The 22,067-nt window shown below is 37.3% G+C and overlaps 1 protein-coding gene across 2 annotated transcripts in view; it reads left to right on the forward strand.

Annotated features, from left to right (window-relative positions):
* The first annotated feature begins 3,309 nt into the window (after positions 1–3,309).
* LOC149772733 (uncharacterized) overlaps positions 3,310–22,067 on the forward strand; it is a 76,134-nt gene continuing 57,376 nt past the window's right edge. For both annotated transcript variants that reach the window (XM_089947404.1, XM_089947403.1), the window contains exon 1: positions 3,310–3,406. The gene's annotated coding sequence lies outside the window, so the exon portion shown is untranslated. The remainder of the gene's footprint in view (positions 3,407–22,067) is intronic.

A 22,067-nucleotide genomic window follows, 5' to 3' on the forward strand; every position in this document is an offset into this window, starting at 1 on the left:
AGACAGTCTATAAAACGTAAGTGTCTATTGGTCTTGATTTTTAGAATAAGAATCTACACTCATGCACTCAATCATTCACACGTAATGTAGGGGTAAAGAAAGGGATTTTTTAGTTTTAATTGATGTTGGCCATTGAAATACTATCTCTTTTCGAGAGACATGGGTGGCCCTTAAATGGCCTTTATGTCTTGGTGGGTTTTAAAAAACAAACTTAGGAAGCAATCAACTTTAACTGTCTTAAGCCTTTGCCACGGCCAAGGCCTACTTCTGGACTGCGTACGGTTGATGATGATGATTTAGTAGAAATTATTAAAGGTGGTATGGTAGGTGTTGTCACAGGGTTGGATTGTTTAGCTCGGGAAGGTCCTTTTCTCTTCGGTCGTAATAAAGAAGTCTGATATATTTGTTTCAGACTTCTTAACTCCGCTAAAATGTCTAACAGTACCGTAACCGTTTGACTTTCACCCTGTTGTTTCTTAGCTGCTTCTTCTTGTTGTTTCTTTCTTACCTCTTCTTCTTGTTGTTGTAGGAGAAAAGCTTTTTCCGCTTCCTTTTGCTGTTGTATAAATTTCTCCAATTCTTCTTTCTGTCTCTGTTTAAAATTCTCCACGTGTGGTAAAGAAGAAGAAGGTGACGAAGGTACTGGTTCAGGAACAAATTCTTGCGAAAGAAAATCCACAAAATCCCATTTCACCTCTTCTGAAAGTAAGTCCGGGTTCCCTTGGTGCACCTCAATTCATTTTCTTCTGAGTTTCCGTCATGTTTATGCTCACTGTGTCGCATGGATTGACTGCGCACAAACGCTAGTGTCTCTATATACAGAATGTGACCTCACGGACTGCTCTTTTCCGATTGGACGAATGGTGAATGAATTTTATAACGCGTGTTTGGACTGGTCAATCAACTCAATCCGTTTCGATCATCTCTCTCCCTATAAATACTCGCAGTTTGCTGCATTCCTTCACCTGTTCTCGTCACCCAGATGTGGACCGACGTGGAATCCTCTACTCTTGTGTCTTCAATGATGTTTCGATGATGTTTAGAACGGACTTACCCATGTAAGTCCGATCTACGTGGACTATTGTCAAGATGACGGATACCTGTGTGTGGAAAAGAAGAATCTACGTAGAAAGACAAGGTTGTTTAAAGAGAGTGATGATCTACGGTCCCGAAGTAAGACAGAGTTTAAGGACAAGAAGAAGACCTAAGCGGTGCCCTCTATGTTAACAGTATGGTATGTTAACATAAAACCAAAGGCCTTTCTCAGGGCCACTCCAATGCCTCGAAAAGACATTTCCTTTCATGCCTACATTTATTTTCTTTCTTTTTTTAAAATGTCTGTTGTCTGTGTTCAATTTCCCTTGTCGCTACAAAATCCCAAACGCCTCGGATGCGGGAGGTCGTGGGTTCGATCCCCGGCCGAGTCATACCAAAGACTTACAAAAACGGTACTAACAGCTGCCTCGCTTGGCGCTCAGCATTAAGAGGTTAGTGTTAGGACTGGTCGGCCCGGTGTCAGGATAATGTGACTGGGTGGGACATCATGCTACATGTCTGCGGCATGATGCCCAAGTGCTAGACATCACTATAAACTGCCACATTGCAGACATCGTAGCGATATGACTGAAAAATTGTTAAAGCTACGTTAAAAGTCCAAATCACATCACATCACAGTCCCAAAATATATTCCCATGTTAAATTCCCTTGTCGCTATAAAGCCTTCCACATTTTCCCATGTTAAATTTCCCTTGTCGCTATACAGTCCCAAAATCTATTCCCATCTTAAATTCCCTTGTCGCTATAAGGCCTTTCAAAATTTGCCCATGTTAAATGTCCATTGTCCCCCTATCGTCCCACTTCACTACTATTGTCATTATTATTATTATTATTATTATTATTATTATTATTATTATTATTATCATTATGATTATTATTAGTAGTAGTAGTATCGTTATTATTATTATTATTATTATTATTATTATTATTATTATTATTGTTGTTGTTCTTGTTCTTGTAGTAGTAGCTGTAGCAGTGGTAGTATTCCCTTTTTAAATTTTACGAGTTGCATAAATCCTCAACATTATTTTTATCCTGCCGACACTGGATGTCTGGAACTACATGTTTATTGAAAGACTTTTCTTCTACATGATAAGTATGCTTTAAAACTAAACCATTAAACTAATCCAAATCAAAATAGCCACTTTTATCTACATCTATCGCTTCACGGCTAAACTCACAGACATGGAATTACGTTCTTGCTCAGAAACCATAAAAACATTAATCCCACTGTAATGCAGATGGTTGTACGATACGATACGATTATTCATGCATGGCTTTACGAAAGATCTTTGTTATATTCAGGAGACTTAGGGGCCGTCCATTTAGTACGTACCAATGGAGGGGGCAGTGGGGTTTAACCCAAATGCATACGCTTATGTATGGGGGATCTACTGATAATGTACGTATGCATAGGAAGCGAGGGGTGGGGTGAAACCTCGATAATAATATGTCTAATACGTATAGCATGTTCGACTGGGTTCAGTCGGCGTTTGAATTTTAGCGGACACACTAGACACACATGTAAAAGTTACGCAGCTTATTTCCTTGATGCAGCCAGACGTTTACCATCGGTGGACTATCTGTTTTATTAAAAATACTAAACAGTATTAATTCTTAATCGTTCCTGCGTGGATTAAATATACGCCGTTCTATAGAAAGGGGGGGGGGGCGTCAAGCGCACGTACACATGTGGAGTAAGGGTAAAAAGTATGCATGTGTGCAAGGAGGGAATAGGGTTCAAGCTTTGTCAGACTTTTGCACACGCACTAAATGGATGGCCCATTATCTCCCCTGGGTCCCAAACGAGGATTTTGTCCCACACAAAACCCATCGCTTACTTTTTTAAGCTCCACCCACCAGTTAGAGAAACAAAATGAAAATAAATTTAAAAAATTGTACTTAACGATGTTTCTGGATATGCTGTTGATTATAATTTGTAATTAGAATTCAGTACGAGCATACTGTTTCAAGATGCTATTTTTATATGTATCAGTGATTGTAAGTTGTCTTGAGTGGTAACGTATAATAATTGATGACCTTATTACAGTTATATGCGATGTACATGTGTGACAAATTAACCATCCGCCAGTATCTAGCACTCGCGGCTGGCATATGCCAAATATGACTTATTTGAATAGTCTGCTATGATACAGCTGTAGTGTTAAACATGACTGATATTACAATCACCTGTTTTACATTGTGCCCAACAACGAGGAAGTAAATTGAAACTCCGGATTGAACTGGATATGCAAACTGAGTTCATTGTCAGTGTTAATTATGTGTTCTCAAATAGAAACACAACGTAGCGACACTCCGTGATCGGATACAAGGATTCATCTCGCTCAAGGTATTATTAAGTTCATATATTCATTTCACATCCACAATGTAATATGTACATGTATTATATATAATATGTATCAAGCATGATGTCGAGAACGCGGTGGGGGTAGCGGATATATATAAACAAAGCAAGCCTAACCAGAAAGTAGATCAAAAGCCACACATTCCATAACGAATACAATACACCGAGACATGAGACATATACCATTTAGATAAAGGTATTTATAACAACTTCCGAGTTATTTAAGCATAGGTACATACACTATGGTATAGTACAAACATACATACAATTCATCTATATCTAATTACATTCATACATGTATGCATGCACTTTCCCTCCGGTCAGATACAAACACGGTATTACTGGTTAATTGAAGTCAGGATACTGCCTGATATGTCCCGTATCGGGCATCTGTTTGTCTTCCAAAGGTCACTTCTTGAAACCGAACTATAAGTACTTGAATTATTGTGCCAAATTAAGTAGGGAATATGTTGAGCCATAACAAGCATTGACAACATATTACTTACTGGGCCATGCGAAAGCTTAACAACACAAAGTGAATACTTGATAATGGCCGATCGGTGGAATATTTACTGAATCAAACCTGTAATAGATTTGGATACGTTTTGCGACTCTATAATACATTAATTTAAATGTATCAATATATAAAGTGTTTTCATTTAAATCATAGACCCATTCCCTCCCCCGTCTTAGTCTATGTCTGTTTCTCTTTTTCTATCTCTCTCACTGTCTGTCTCTTTCTATCTGTCACTGTCCCTATGTCTCTCTCGCTATCCACCATTCACCGTGGAGTTCGATAAGAGGTTTAAAAATGTATTGTGTGTATGTGGCTGTTAGTTTTTCTGTCTGTCTCTCTTACTATATGAGTGCATATCTGTCTCTCTAACTTTGTATGTCTTTGTCTCTCATTGTCTGTCTCTTTGCATTTTATCTTTTCTCTCTCCTTTTTATATTCTATCATTGTTTATTTGTATATAATAGAACACTGTACTTGACTCAAATGTTTATGCTCTTTAAAATAAAATAAAGTATGTTCTGTTCTCTACTGTATCGGTCGATAACATGTATATGCCCCATAGACAGTAACATGATAACGACATGTATTATATATCCAGGTCGTAGCCTTTCTGTCTGCACTATTCAGCAGTACAAACTCCAATATATAATTATACTCCAGTACTCAAATATGTAATTATACCCCAGTGTTCAAATATAAAATTATACTCCATTACTCCAATATATAATTATCATGTTAAATATACTATGTTGCAAAGTATACTCGCTGAGTTCATGTTGACACTATTCATTGTTGAGTTCCATAAGAACTTTAAAAATGTACTATTTGTTTAAGTGTCTGAAATAGAGAAGCAATTAATAGGGTATATTCATAAATATTTTTAATTCTTCAGCAGCTTTCATATTATTTTAGTGGCAAAGTGAAATGTAGTATAAACTTAAATACATGACGTCCAAGCATGACATAACATTGATCACTTCAGCGATCAGAGCCAGTAAATAGTATCAAAGAATACTTATATTTAAGAATACTTACTACCTAAAGGAATTTACATGAGTGATAATGTCAAATTGAATCCATCAAATGCGTTGATTAATTTCTTTTTTTTTTCGCTATGTCGAGCAAATGATTTAAATTATTTTATAAGCTTAATTAACTTTTCTTTTTAAATTGAAATGTTTAAATAGAAAGCGATGATATTTGTATTCCTATGGTAGAACCGGATAAGTTTACAAGGACTTGGATTGAGTACATACATATATAGTTTAATTGTCAATGTTACAGCAGTGTTCATAAGCAGTGGTCGTATATCAATACCAACCGCATCCACATATATGACATATATTCATGATGTTGTCTAAACAGAAAGCTAGAGCTAGAAGCCATCGCAGAAATTTTAATTGTTTCCCCTCCCTACCCCCTCAACACTAGGGACCGCATTTTCCCTTCGTTTTCGTCTATCCATCCGCTTGAACAGTCATGACAGCTATGACAACAGTCCTCAACCGGTGTAGATTGAGTTCTGGTTACAAGGTAGAGTCCACATAACCTAATGAATATGTTACATTTTGCGCCACGCGCTTCTTCACTTGGGGTGGAGGTAGTGGCGGATACATTCAGAATGCAAAACTTACAAAGTCATCTAATGATTCTCGTAAAACGTACCAAAGATAAACACCCTCCCGCAATTGGTTTAAATGAAGGCACTGGATGTCAGGTTAAATGTGTGAGGGACTGGCTGAATATTTAGCCAGACGGGCACACAGGAAAACGGACCCGATCAAATACAATGCGTTGGCTTAAAACGTTTCTGTAATCATTACTAAGATGTTGGAAAACAGAAACAATAAAGTGTTTGTACTCGGTATTGTGTGCTAAGTATATTAAATCATATGTAACAGTTTAATGGTATTTGATATTTGAAAACCTGCTCTGAATTAGCTATTTAGTTTTTTTCTTTAAACATGCCAGTATATGTCTGAAATTCATTTTTTTAAAATAATTCCAAACTGTGTGTTTCATAGAGACTCTATAAAACGAGTTTAGTAGTATTTGTCAAGACTCAGATAAAATAAGTGTAAATAACTAATATATATATATATATATATATATATATATATATATATATATATATATATATATTACTAATTTATTTAGTTCTTTGCACTTATTTTCTCTAACTTTTAAAAATCTAGTTTGCATGCACAAATAATCCTCATCGTTAAAACTGCAACTTATTAGCAACACTATATTATATCAGTTGGATGTTGGTGCAAACTATCTTTGATGAACTGCTGCGATTTTGTACAAGGCATACACTGTCCCTTATGGCTTCCATCGCATTGCATTTTGTTTATCTAAGAGTACGATAACATAATTGAATGAAGAAAATATAAACAATGACGGTATGACGATCGTTTGTAAATATGTTCTTTGTAATCTATATATGTTGCGTAATCATTGTTGGATTCAGTAAAGTAAACCGGATGATTTGTAGATGCTTGATTTCACTATAAAGAACATGAAAACGAAATCTGGTTCACCACATTTAACATTTACCTGCTGTATGTGATTTAGTGTTTGCATACAAAATAATATCACTAAAGTGAAATAATAAATATGTGTTTTCATTATATTCTTTTTCTGAAGCAACAATAAAAGTTTGATATGAACTGAGACCATATTTAGAAATGGTATGTTATATTAGGATGATCTATATAGATTGGAATTGGAGAGTGTGTGCGTGTCTGTGTGTATGTGCGTGTGTCTGTGTGTGTTTTAATTTTGTGCCCTGGAATTTAGATGAGTTTCGTTTCACTCTACATCTACGACCTTCTCGACAAATATTTGGTCTCTTTGGTCATTAATTTTGTATTTTGGTATTGTTTTTTAGACATATGGAGTTAATTCATTACATACATAATATCGAAATATGCAGCAACATGAAGCTTGTGATGTAGACCTGAAATCGCTTATTATAACAAATTTATTCAAGGTCTTTTCATGATGTTGTGAAAGCTGTAACAGTAGTCCAAAATAACAATGAGCTGTTAATGGAACATACATGTTACAGAACTGCATTGGCCGTGCCGCGTGTATTCTACACTACTCATTCTTGCGAAATCCACTAGACAAATGTAGTATTACATAGCGCCATAGACATTATCAGCATGTACTTTCGAAGAAAGTATATTAGCAGTGTGAAGATCATTAGTTTCTTTCGTATGACTTTTAAAGTCGATCATTTAATCCTCGCCCTTTTATTTCATTTTCTTGTTAAGTTTCTTATCTACTCAACCCTTCTGAAGAATAAATAACGAAGAACCCGAAAATGATAATAAGGCACACATGGCGATTGACGCATTGCTCGGCTCATCTGCAATGGCAATGGCTTACAGAATGAATTTCCTCGTGAAGCTTTTATCTTCTGTTTTATTCAGATATTTTTTGTACTTTATGAACACATTTTGAGACGTCGCGCCATCTCTCGAATTTATACGCCTTAAGGATGTATTAGATATCAGATTGGTAATAAAAAGCAGGATACTCAATATACCATGTAAGTCTAAGGCAACGTGGATGTGTAGGTGGTGTAAATGACAACTTTATATAAACAGATTAATATAAATTGTGTCTTTTCACGTAGAATAAAAAACATTTTGTTCGCACCTCTGGACATAGGCCTTGTCCGTGTAACAAAACCGAAATCAGTCAAATGAGAAAGGTCTATGTCATTGCTAGACATTGTTAAACCTGTATTTGCTCGACGCTGGGCTTATAGCTAATCTGTGATTTTTCACGATAGTGCAGACATTAGGCAGCCATGTCTGTACAATACCTGTAACTAGGTAATGTTGCAGTTGTGTTTACATGAATTTTGTCAGCAAATATCCACAACCGATGTCAGGGATTTGACGTTTCAGTTGCATATTTATCGTGATTGTGCCCTTTTGGATGATTTTTTTTAATGAGATCTTATTGTTGACCCCCTTTTTGTCTAGCAAAGCGAATCAACCATTCTCACAACTTTCAACACTGAGTTCTCGATAGGCCAGCCTGCAATTGGTCTCGAAACGATGGGCTTGTTCCATTGTTTGAACTTGTCCTGTTCATAATGTCTTGTTTTATTGCAGTAAATTGTGAACAGTCACCAAGTTGATCATTATTCTTATTTAATTAACGACCTGATATTGATATGATACCGTGGTCATTTATGAATACGTACTGAAGAGTTTAAGTCTATGTACTTTACCTCTTATTTTGTTGCTTTAGTTCAGTGCTTGTTTTGCAATGCAATCCTTTAAACGTATACAGTCTCTTTCTATTGTCGTCTTATTATACTAGACAGTTATATTGTTCACTCTAATTCCAGCAGCAGAGAGGGCGAACAACCTCTAAATGGTTCAAAAGTATTTTCGCAAAATAAGCCTTCCTGGGAAATCGCAAAAAAAAACCCAAAAAACACCGCGATATCCAGCGTAAGACAGCTCTGTCGATGACAAATTGGCTTACCCGGTTATCGCCGAGGGGTTTTTTCTTTGCGATACACCGAAGGAAAATATGCGATTGTGTCGGTGCCAATTTGGAGGCGCGACCTCTCTGCCGCTATAAATTAAATCATCGCTGTATCAATAAAGGCAAATATCGGAGAAGCACATTCCGCTAGATTAGCTCGAGAGCGACTAGAAGCAATCAAAAATTTTCTTCCCGTGAGAGATTTTGTAAGACAAATTCTTCAAGAACGTCAGCAAGCACAAGTTGAATTTGCTAAGGGTACAGAACAGTTATTTAAACCCATTACAACAGCTACTGAAAAAGTTTAAGCGACTACTGAAAGAGCTATATGGGGAGATATTAAGGATGAGGAGGAGAGGTAGAAGGATATTCTTCCAGTATTAAAACAAACCGCTGAGCAGACTGAAAAAATAGCAGCGAGAACTAAAAAAAATAAAAACGATTTTACGAGAACTTCCAACTGATATAACTGCAGCTCAACCTCCAGCAGTCGGCGAATAAATGCTTGAGAGTATTGGTAAAATTCGTACTGAATTTGCCGACGTGAAAAAAGAACTTGCATCTAAACCAATAAAAGAAAATATTGGACTGATTGCAAAATTTAGGGAGGGTTTTGTCGAGGATATTAGAAATACTAAAAGAGAAAAATTGCCTGAAAAAATATTAATTAGTATATTTAATAAATCTAGTATCTTAAAACCCAGTTCTGAAAGAGTAAATGATGATAATCTTATTAAATGGATATATCGCACATATAAAAACAAAAAACAGGCCACAGATGATGATTTAGAATACAGAGGTCTGTTTGAAGAAATACAGAGACTTTATAAAGAGAGTGTGAAACAAATAGAACAACAACAACTCTCCCAGCAGGAACCTTCATATCAACTTTCTAAACCACTGCAACAGATAGAACAACAATCTTCTTCACCGCAGCAAAAACCTTCACCACTGCAGCGATTATATACCCGACAACGTACTACATTGAGGGAGCCAGCTGAGAAGTTTAAAAGAGAAAGGGAACAGATGTTGGCAGGAAAGGATGATGATGATCCTCCAAGTGCTGTAGGAAGTGGTTTCCTGACTACATCAGGAGGAAATAATTTTGCTTGTCCTGATAATATCCTCAATGACGTGTCGCGGTTAGAAGTTCTCATAGGGAGAAAACGAGCTGGGAATAATACACCAGAAATAATTAATGAAGCAGCTGATATATGTCAACGATTATTTCAAGGCGGTATCATGGACATTAATGTTTACCGAGAACTTATTGGTGAGATCGTTGATGACTATCACAGTGACTAGTTGTTAGATAAATGAATAATTAAATAAAAATGATCGTACACAATTCTCATCCTTGACCAGTTATGGTTAGGGTGGTAAATTCACGATTACCGGTATACAGGATGACTTACGAAAAAGGATTCGGTAATGTTGTTCGGGGTTTATTCCCGAGGATGGCCCCTAAAGCAATCCCAATTGCAAAACAATTATCGATGAAAGCAATGGATATTATTCGTGATGAAGCTCATGGTGCTATTGGTAACGTTGCCAGTAAAGCATTCTTGGCAATCAAGGACAGACTAGCACGATTAATACGTAAACCACCATCACCAGTGAAATTACCCAGTACTGACGTTATGCCCGCAAATATCAGTAAAGTACTAAATCAAGCCGCAAATCAAAAACTAGCAGCGCTGATAAATCAAGGAGCTGAATAAATAAATACAAGTCTGGTGTCGGGAAGTGGTCTTCGTTTTAGACGATAACAAATTATAATAAAATGTTTAAACGTGAATCCGACACAGCGTTTGACATAGACGAACCGGTTCTTAAAAATGAATCAGTGCGTGATTTTCAGTATTATTCTTATGACGCGCGAAGTCCAAATCAACGAGGACGAATTGAATTACAAGTTTAAGATACAAGTAGATATTTCTTACCCGCTGAAGCATTTATTGAAGTAGCAGGTGAAATTATAAAAACAGATGATACAGAATACGGGGATGGTGTTAAAGTCGGTTTTGTCAATAACGGAAGTATGGCCTTGTTTGAAAGCGCTGCATATCTCATTGACGGAAAAAAAATTGAGTCAATTGAGAATAATGTTGATGTGGCTACAACAATAATAGGTTTGGCGAGATATTCCGATGATTAAACAAAATCAGTTGGTCCATCAATGATGTTTGCTAAAGACACTTCTGATTTTCTTAACAATGATCGGTACAATATTAGACGGCCAAGAAATAATGCCAACAACGCTGATGCTGATGTTTGGCCGGTGGTTCATGGTGCTAATACAGAATTTAATTTAGGATTTACAACTCGTAAATTATTGTCGGGTGGTAATCATATAAATTTTTCTTGTGTAATTCCGCTGTCGCATATATTTGCATTTTGTAGAGAGGCTAGAACAGTAATTTTTGGAGCAAAACATACGGTTGCGCTTTTTAGAAAATCTGATGAGAATGATGCTTTATGGCGACCCATTGGTGACGCTGGTAAAGTAGTGCTGACAAAACAGCAACTACTTTCTTTATGTATCAAGGTGGTAAATTGTTGTTATCATGGCTTACAGTAACCACAGATAGTACTCAAAGTAATATTAATGGTTTATTTACATGGCATATAGCATCACAGCTGGGTTTCTGCACCGCGACATATTTTCATTGCTCTTCAAAATGTAACACGATTAGACTCACAAACACGGAGTCATATGATATTTGACAGACTCGGTGTGTCTGAAGTTTCCTTAAAAATAAACGGGCATCAAGAACCATCTGAGAATATACTGTTAGATTTTACTAATAATCATGTTGCACGTGTATATCATCGTTTGACGAAATATCTAGTGCGTGATCTAAATATTGATACTGGTTTGCAAATATCACAATTGGATTTTATGACATATTATCCAATCTATTACTTTTCACTAGAGCATCTTGATTTAACTAGACAATATGTCGTTGATGTACACTTTCGAGCTAATGTCACAAGAGGGGCTATAGCTAATTACAGAGCAATTGCTGTTATACTCAACGATAAAGCAATGCTACTTGAGGTTGTTGGTGGGCGAATGAGAGTTATTGATGCACCAGTGGAAAACATGTAGACAATTAGATCAATCGTGTTTATTATAAAAATGTCATATAGTTACGTTAATGTTACTCTGACTCCTGGTCAGGTGAAAAAATTACAAAACGCGAGCGCAACCGGGGCAGCGATAACACTAGCGCGGGATCAAATTGCTAATGGTGGCTCAAACAAGTTATCGTTGACTAAAACCCAACTAAAACATTTCAATAAAGCGAAGCAAGCAAAAACCGGAGTTCAACTTGATTTAGCTTCAAGAGCTATCAGCGACATGATTAAAACCGGTGGTATATTTCCACTTCTCGCAGCAATACCAGCATTAATTTCTGCAGCCGCTCCTGCTATTGCAAAAGCAGCCGCGTTAGGTGCTGTTGGAACCGCTGCTGGAATGGTATTAAAGAAAACAACTGGGCGGAGATATAAAAAAAGAAGCGGGTCTAAGACTTCCAGGAACTCCGCCCTCCTAGATACCCCAAAGGTGTTTGACTCCGATGTCAAAGTTTGATTTACTCGATGCCGCTAAACAATTAAATATACAAATTTCAGAGATATTTTTTATGCGAGATCAGTTACCGCGTGAACCGAATAATCCAGAAACTGGAATTATTAATCTCGACAACAGCGATGGTCCAGGAACTCACTGGGTTGCATACGCGATGCATCCACGTGGAATTGTTTATTTCGATTCATATGGGTTAGCACCGCCGGTTGAATTCCTAAAATACGCACACAGAGTACGAAGTACTGCCGCTCCCATTCCAGTCTGGTATTCAATGCTACCAACACAAACATTAACCGATGCACCAATATGCGGCCGTGAATTAATTAATGTACTTGACGCTTATCAAAATCAACCAAACCACCTCACAAAGTCGTGCACGAGTATACCACGGATAAATTAAACAATCCCTAAAAATAATGGTTGATCTTTACGGAAGATCTCTCAGCACGAGTAAAAGTAAAAAACGCGACGATGTGGATTATCAAAATATGCTTTTAATCCTCTCCGGAATAGACCCAGAAGAGATTGTTATTTTTCAAGACCGATACGGAAAACTAAAAACCAACGATATCAAATGGCATGAAATAATTCGTAGGGTTATTTGAGCTACTCCGGGTAACATTTCTGTATTCACTGACAGCGGAAAAATCAGAGACTCAAGTATGTCAATTGACAGCGTCAAAGATGAAATTGCAAATAATGTTGCTAATCGCTTAAAAAATACCGGTGACACAATGACAGGTGAACTCAACATGAATGGAAATAAAATAGTGGTGTTAGCGGATCCAACATCCGACGACGATATCGCGACGAAAAGGTATGTTGACGCCGGCTGCAACCTCGTTGACGGTAAATTATCAACGCTGCGGGACGAGTATGACGTTCACGTAAACGCGTTTACAAATCTCCGTAGAAACTTTAGAAAAATTAATGAAACCGCAGAAGAATTCTTTGGTACCCCATTGGCCGTTGACGCAAAACTTTCCGATGTCAAAACTAACACTGATACGATCAAACAAACACACGAAGATATCATAAGTGGAATTCCTGTGATTGTTAACAAAATTAGTCTGATTAAAATACTGCCTGGAGTTACTACCGGGCATATTACCAATATCGTATACACGGTGTCATCTGGATTCGCAACATGGTCAAAACAAAATAATACTATCAAATATACCGCAACAGTCACTGGTGTGTATAGACTGTCTGTATTCAGTGCTGCAAAATTTGAGATATTTACAACATATCCCTGGCGACATTCCACCGACAAGTTTTCCGGGGTTATGACTATCATATTAAATAGCGGAACCGAAGAAACATTTATAGTGGAAGCAGCCGACAAGAAATTAACTTCAATATCTTACTGGTGGTGTTTGGAATTTGTAGCTGAAACCACCTCAATTGTTTACTGCGTAAAATATAATAATGTCAACGACAACATCGATGATAAAGTCCTTAACAGAGTTAAGGGTCCAGCAATTTATCAACGATCAAGTACGCGAATGGCAATCAGAGTTAAAAAGCATCATCGACAAATACACAACAAAAGTAGAAAAATATAAGCGACGAGCAGTTATTTTTTGACGTTGCAGTATACTCGGTAACCGCGTTAGTTGCATCGACCTGAGTAGTATTATCAGCGCTAAGCCTGTAACAACTGCTATCGCAGTAACAATATGCGCTTCATCTTCAGCGGCAGTTGCAGTTGTTTTTAATATAATCGCGATAAAGATGTCAACGTCCACGAACACAAAACTACACGATTATATCACGCGGCTAAACACAGCAACAGTAGCATACTAAAAACTACCTCGCTGATATCATCAAGCCTTAACGATGAAACAATATCAGATTCCGAATTCGCGTTAATGACAAAGACATACGCAGACTGCAAGCAGTCCGAGTCCCACAGTTTGAAAACAAAGATGATAAATAACAACGATGTCATGACAACGTCGGAATTACTTCAGCAGATAGCCGCAAATACAACTCCGGTAAGGACCACAATGATAACAGTAAGCTCAACCAAACCTGAATGCAGTATTAATTTTCCAACTGTGATTGCGGTAAGCGAGATCGCGCTGGCACAGTTGCGAGTATACCACAGTTGGCCCAATATCAGATCAAAATTATTTGGCGGATTACCAACAAATAATTCGTTTGTGTTTGCAAATAAAAAAAATAAATAAGATGGTACACCCGCCTGGAACGTTGTTGGAATACCAACCGGGAGCTATCAAATCGAAGAAATCAATGATGAATTACAACGTCGATTAAAAAATATCACCTGGAACGAATCCAAAATAGCAATAACCGCTCACGAACCAACGCTGTCTTCCGCAATTGAGATAAACTCCCCCGACTACGCCGTGGATATATATCAGAGTTCGATCAGAATAGTGTTAGGATGGCCTGAAATCCCACCGCCGGAAATAGCGATACCGCCTTAACCAAAAAAGTCTAATTATGTCACAGACAAACATTCATACCACGGACTTACCCCGTCGTACAAGCAACGTCTACTTGATATGAAAATTTCAACATATCCAACACTGACTGATTATCTTACCGTTATTAATAAAGAGAATGTAACTTGACATATTGTTCAGGAACATCTCGGGTATGGAGTATTTAAATATTTAGATATTCGCCTAGATGAAATTATTGAATACTTTAAAATTATTAATCAAGAACATAGGCGACAACTAGAAAAACTACAGCAAAATTTCCAAGAACATCTTTTTGATGTAACAAGTTCACGTAGCGAAATCATTCAACAAATTGAGATATTAAATCAACTTGTGTCCGACATTAAAGATATTAACAGGCGAGTAATTCAGGTAACAATTAATACTAAAGCGATAGACCGCAAACAGCAATGTTCAACTACACATTCGATAACAGAAGCTGATCTAATGAATTTTAAATTTCCCGGATATAACGCAGACGAACTGCAAAAATCCACCAACAAAATCATTGATGAGTTCTTCACTGATATACTTGAACAATTGAGAAAAACACTATAACCGGCAACTATTCTCCGGTACAATAATGACCCAACGGGGCAAGGAAGACATGTATCCCCGGAAATCGTAAATATAACCCAAGTGGTCGCGGTCAGTCTTATATGTGATGTAATCGATAACAGCTACAGCACGGACACGACAATGTAAAATCAAGCCCAGCTAGGATTCTTTCTTTATTCATTCACGCCAAAAGATCCACCTGGATTTTTAAGCCAATCAATCCGGTCTATCTACGATGCCATAATCCACTGTTATCAAGAATAAATTTCAAACTAATAGACCACTTAGGCCACTTATTGGATTTGAGTAATGAAATGGTAAATATTAATATACTTGTGCGATCCTAAGGATCTCATCGTGAAACTGTTGACAGATTCAAGAAAACAGTAAAAACAAAATAATTCTCTTGACAGTCAAGGTGGATATCTTTTTTTCACTGTCGCTAGATTTCAGTAAAATATTCTAAGGAATTTATTTTTTACTGAAAATCTGTCAACGCTGTTAATTCAAAAAGTAATAAGGTAGTCAAAATCATGTGCATCGAATGATTTCTCAATTCGGAAAGTATTTAGCTAGTCAAAATCGTGTGCATCAACTGATTCCACAAGCAAGTATAATAATTTTATTTTTGTGCACGGGTAACAGTAAAAATATTTTATTTATATATATTTTGTGCACATCGACTGATTTGCTAATTTTGATAGGGTATTTACTAGTCAAAATCGTGTGCATCGACTGATTTGCTAATTCGGAAAGTATTTAGCTAGTCAAAATGGTGTAAATCCAACAATTTTCAGCACAAAAAAAACATTTAATATTTTCCTGTAATCAGTTTTTTAATTTCGATTTCATTTCCACGTACTTATTTGATTTCCACGTACTTGATAAAATCAACTTTCTTTTTCGATCGCTTCACGATCTGACATAATTTTTCTTAATTGTCTCACACGAGAATTAATTATCTTTTTTGATTCATATTCAAGAGATAATTCCGACCTAATTTTTTCGATTGCACGAGACAAAAAAAACAAATTCCTTTATTCGCGTTTCTTCTACTGTGGCTAGTGATTGACACATAACCGTCTGAATTTTCTTTATGAATCTATATTGCGATGGCAGAATATACCGCCCTTCATGTTTAGCTTCTTGCAGTGTTTCAAAGTCAGAAATATTTTTTTCAGAATTTAATTCATCAGATTTATTTATTCCGTTATGTTCTATTTTTTTTAATAGCAACAATTACATCACTGATATTTTCGTAATTCATTATTATATATACCGAATATTATATATTTAAAAGAAAAATATTTTACACCATTATGTGAAAATCTAGGTTGTCTTATGACATCCTAGCAAGTCCAGAATGGTGTTTTTTTTACACTAGCGACGACACATCTCGATATGAGTCTCTATGGTGTCTTGTGACATCCTACCAGACTCAGGAACACGGAAACACAACCCCCATGTGAACTCCTAACCTGTCAAACAACAGTCTAGAAGGTCCAGAAGACGTGTTTGCGAAGACGACTAAACATTCCCCATGTGAACCTCTAGCTTATCAAATGATATGCTAGAGGTTCAGAGGAATACATATAAGGACAGCACAACATTGTATTTACACTATTTACACCGTACCCTCCTCCCATATTGTCTTATCACATTCTAGTAGGTTTGAAAGGTGCTCTTAATTCTAACTTATCCTAAGGACAGCACAACATATAATCTTACTTCTAACTTATCCTAAGGACAGTACAACCTTATGTGGTCCATATGGTCCCCTAGATTGTCTTATAACATTCTAGCCGGATCAGCAGGGACATATAACTTATTCTAAGGACAACACAACATATAATCTTAAGTCTAACTTATCCTAAGGACAGTACAACATGTATTTTTTAACTATAACTTATACTAAGGACGACACAGACAGATACGGGGTTATATTCTACGGATTTGCACACCCTCCCCCAATCGCGTGAGGTGCAAAATATCACCGCCACATGGCGATATGGCGGAAGGTGTGCAACTTTGTTGGGTTTCGAAAAGCCCCAGTATATAATACGGACGCTATAGTATATAAACTGACTGATACTTGGAAATTCAAAAATAGCTCACGCGATGGGCGTGGTTTCTTTTGCTGTTTTTGTATTTCTTTTCTTAAATATAATCGCAGAAAAAATACAGATGAACCAAGAAACCAAATGAATTTAATAAAACAAGTATATTGTCTGTGAAAAAAAATATTATTTGTCCCAATAATCAATTATACGCCGGCCCGTTTTGACAGTCCTTGATAAAAATCTACGGGAAGTAATTGGAGATGTTTTACTTCCATGTTATAATCCGTTCAGGTAGGACGGAGAATTGTTTACCTGTAGTGTGTATACAATAGACGGTTCGCCACACCAAAATAAAAATTAATAGAACCTGAATTTAGTTCTACATTTTCTGGATAATATATCACCTGTAAAGGTAATGACGTGGATTACTCAATCTTAAGGGAGGGAATTCCATAATTGACTTTTCACAATCGTTGCAAAGTTATCTCCGTTATCTGCATCTACATAGCAAACCGATAATCCAGCTTCCAAACCGGTATGAAAAACTTGATTTGATTATTTTAACTGCAACACGTTTCACTGAACACGAGTGAATACCGAAATACTCGCCAGCTGCGGTCATTGATTGAAAAATTCTCTTTTCGCCGTTTGCTATATTTAAAGATTGAACTGACTTAGGCTTTCTGCTCCCCCCGGCATTCCCACGTGCAACATTCTAGCGTTGTGTGATAGCTTGTAGGTTAGATAAATTATTGTTAAATTTCTCTCCGTCAATATGAGCGATCACACGACCATCTTTGATCTCTCCAAAGAAACATTCAAATACAAAGCCTGTGATTGTAACATATTTTATTCCCAACTTTGAACTTTAGATAACCAGCATTACCAACAATGCCAACTGGTTTTTTCAATATACAATGGCTAACTATTCCATCACGAGACGCTTCGTAGTTCTTAAAGATAGAATGTCTGACAAATTCTTGATTCATTTATACAATAATGTATTTGTCTAATTTATAATTTGTCTGAAAACTTAGATAATCCTCTTCACACGCTATAACTCTGCCCCTGACAGAGGCTTTTCTTTTTAATCATAATATCTTTTGAGATCCTTGTATCGCTTACCACCACAACTCGCACATACCTGTGTCTTGCCCCGGACTCTGACACCACATCGTAAGCAGGGTATTGGTCCTAAACTACCATTACGAAGACATTGTGAATGTTGCCTTCAGAATTCGTTTACGCAGGATTTGCCACATGGAGTTACAGATCCTACCTTAAACCATTTACACTGATTTCTTGGTTTTATTTAAATGTTTGTCTTAATTATGTATGGATGAGTTTGAGAGATTATCCAGAATCAAGCTCTGGAAAGCTTCTAGATTCGATATTGACAGACTAACCCCTGACTCGCGGAGGCGAGCCCTGACTGATCTGATTGATATTATCAGAGGTGCCAAAAACGTAATTCGTGATGACGGAGCATCTCACGTGTGGTCTACATTCAAAATTATACACGACGACTCTGTCATTGATGCTACAATGAACAATGCACGAGCGAAAGCGATTATCGATTAGCCCAATCAGAAATATCTTCTCAGAATAAAGTTTATTGTGCAAGCAGATTCCGATACGTGGAAAATCCGTGACAAACGTGACACTGTCCTTGCTAATGGAAAAACTGCTGTGTTAAGTAAAGATTCCAAACCAGGAATGTTAAATGGGATTCACAGACCATATTACGCTCGATCGTATCCTGTGACAGCGGTTGTTTATGGAATTTATCAACTAAATGATAGACCTAACATTAATCATTTTGCCCCGATGAGATTTTCGTCCTTGACTTCGGCAAGGCTGAATTGTGTAGCCGAGCGAGTAATGGAATATTTAACAAATACGAAGCGTGGAAAAGGTTTAACCGATCTACGACGTGAAAAAATAGCGAAGTGGGCTGAATCAGTCAATGATAAAAGAGCGTCAATAAACGATATCGATGAGTTATCTAGTAAATTAAATTTTCGAATGATAGTAAAGACATTAACGGGGGGGGTATATGAATCAGCGAATAAAGGAAAGGGAACACCAGTTGAAATTATTGATTATAACGCTCATACTTGGACCTCCGCGGTAACAATATTTCCACGAGATCGTGCCGTGAGATATTACTCGTCAGAGAACTCTGGGGAAAATTCCCGGGAAAACATATTTGATGCTATCAGCCAGATAAGTAAAAACGAACCCCTGTCAGTATGGTTGTTTAAGAGTTCCAAAGATGAAGAACATACCAATTTGTAAGACCCAACGGCGATTTACATCGTAAAGTATCTCTGCATGAAGAAATGAGAAAACTATCGGAAAAATATTCAGAAAATACTGAGCAATTATTAACTAATTGTTTCACAGTTCCGTCAGTTGCTGCCCACGACGCGAGAGAAATTCATGGAGACCAACACGCGCTGAGTTCCTTGAAGATGTTCAGGCGAGCTGTATCGAATATGGACACGGCGGTTTGTGAAATACCGAATATAGTCACAAGATTGTCATTTCCGTGGACATGGTCGGGTGTCATCCGGGAAGTTTTCTCGGGATGGGTGAGTGTGCTGAATATTTTGTGCGGTTTGGACATCCTACAAACGAGATGACACGAGTGGCGATTAATAGTCCATTACCCGATTTTGACCTGACAGGATTCGCTCGTGTAGTGTCGTTTGAATTCGCTAAGAATCTTCATCCGTGCTGTTATGTTTGGTTTGGTAGACACTTCTCGGAGCGACGTTGGGCACCAATAGTGTTATTATGATATATGCTTGACAACCGCGTATTAATATCGTTGACGGTCAGTGAAGCAATGATATCATATCGGAAGCAGACCTCAGTTTGGTTACCAACACTAGATCGTATCAGAATAGATTAGGTCATCGAAGATTATGCGCGGGAATGTCCAAACGTTTCTGCTGATATCATTGCTAATGATGCTCCGAATATTCACAAGATTAAACTCAGCAACAGTGAAATAACCGCAAAGGATCTCGGTAGAAGAATAATTGGTAAGTTTACTCAGGGTGGAGCATATGATCATAAATGGCATCACGCACGATTGATTATGGACGATGTTGAATTAGATTTTATAATTGCTGATGCCGCTGCGAGAAATATATTTTGTAATCGGGAAGACGCTCACATGTCTAACGGAACACTGTTGGGCACAATTGCTAGTTACACTGATGGAGAATCTCCTCAGAATACACATTTAAGATCTTCAATGCTCGCTTATGTTTCTATAAATTTGCTATCGATCATAAATAGATTTCTTCACACCGCAGTTAGAGTTGCAACGGATTCATTTTTCTTGAATAAAAATATTCAGAATTACTGGCTCGTTTCACAGGCACTGATGAATCGTGGGGTTCGTGGAGCATAAAAAATAAAATGGTACATTGTTATTGTGAATCCGCGGATTTTGCGGTTAAAGATAGTTATCGCAAATCAGAATTATCAGAATTATCGTCGGTGCCAGTAGCCAGGCACAAAACGGTTTATTTGAACGGGCCGGGAGGTTCTGGTAAGACAACTCGGGTAATCGAATTATTTCGACAGAAACACGATGATATGATTGTGCTAACACCAACAGACAGATTCGTCAGGAACAACGAGGAGTTAATTCTTGTACTTATCACAGCTTTTTCAAATACAGCTTTGGCACATGGACTCTAGATCGAAAGGGAGAGAAATATATTCCAAAGATCATCATTTGGGATGAAGTGTGCACAGTGTCGTTGGAAATATTAAAAACATTTCTCGATTGGTTTTTATTGAGCAATACAGCTGTGATAATGTGCGGCGATCACGGTCAACCACCGCCGTTTCTTTGGCCATCTCCACACGATTGGTTGAAGAATTTTGTTGATTATTACTCGGAGATAACTGATGATCACAGATCTCTCGATGCAGAATTAAAGGAGTTTAAAAAAATTAATCAGACTACAACCGAACAAAATTAAATGTGAAATAGCGTGTAAAATAATTTCAGAAATTTCTATGAACGACTTTTGGGATACGTGGAGACCAAACGATTTAATAGTGGCAAGTAGAAAGATAGTCAGAGACACACTTCAACAGCGGTTGTTTCAGTTACACAAAGAGAAATTCCCAACACTGTCAGTGCCATTGTGCTACAGACCAGCTGATACACGAAGTTAAAATATCGACGTACGTTTACCAGGACAGTCAAGGAAGCAGAATCTTGTGTTGAATGATATTATCACAGTTGATGTCAATGCTGCTGAAGATGCACTGCACGGTAATAATTCCCTGTGGACGTTAGGATACGCGATGACAATTCACTCATCACAAGGACTGACTATCACTGACACAGTTGTTTGGATCGTTGATGATCACATCGAGTGGTCGAACTTGGTTTATCTCGCAGTGTCCAGAGTCAGAAGAATATCTCAGCTGCGGAGAATCGTCATGGACGAGTCAGTGATTTTAATGATGACAACGATAAATGTCAGGTCGATATAATAAGAAAAAAATTGGTTGGTTATAAACCAAATGACCAAAAAAATAATCGCGACTTTGATCTTGACGTTGAATTTATTAACGCGCTAAAGCAGCAGCAGAATAATCACTGTGCGAGCTGTAATTGTGTAACGTTATGGCAGTATTCGAGTAATAATCCAAGACAATTTACCGTAGGTAGAAAAGATAACCACCGCGGTCATACACGAGAAAATACGATGTTGACCTGTCTTGAATGTAATCGACGTTGGGACGCTAGTTAAGTGATTTGGGCGGTAATTTTGTGTCTTCGGGAATTACTTGTAATTGTTCACGTGCAAATCCACGTAGAGGAGCAGTTGAATCCAGTCTGTAGATTGCGGGTTTACCCGAGGATCTTGTTATGCTAGATATCTTGTGTGTGGTA

The sequence above is a fragment of the Sinohyriopsis cumingii genome, unplaced genomic scaffold, assembly GCF_028554795.1.
Source record: "Sinohyriopsis cumingii isolate HCF-2022 unplaced genomic scaffold, ASM2855479v2 utg001182l, whole genome shotgun sequence".
NCBI lineage: Eukaryota > Metazoa > Mollusca > Bivalvia > Unionida > Unionidae > Sinohyriopsis > Sinohyriopsis cumingii.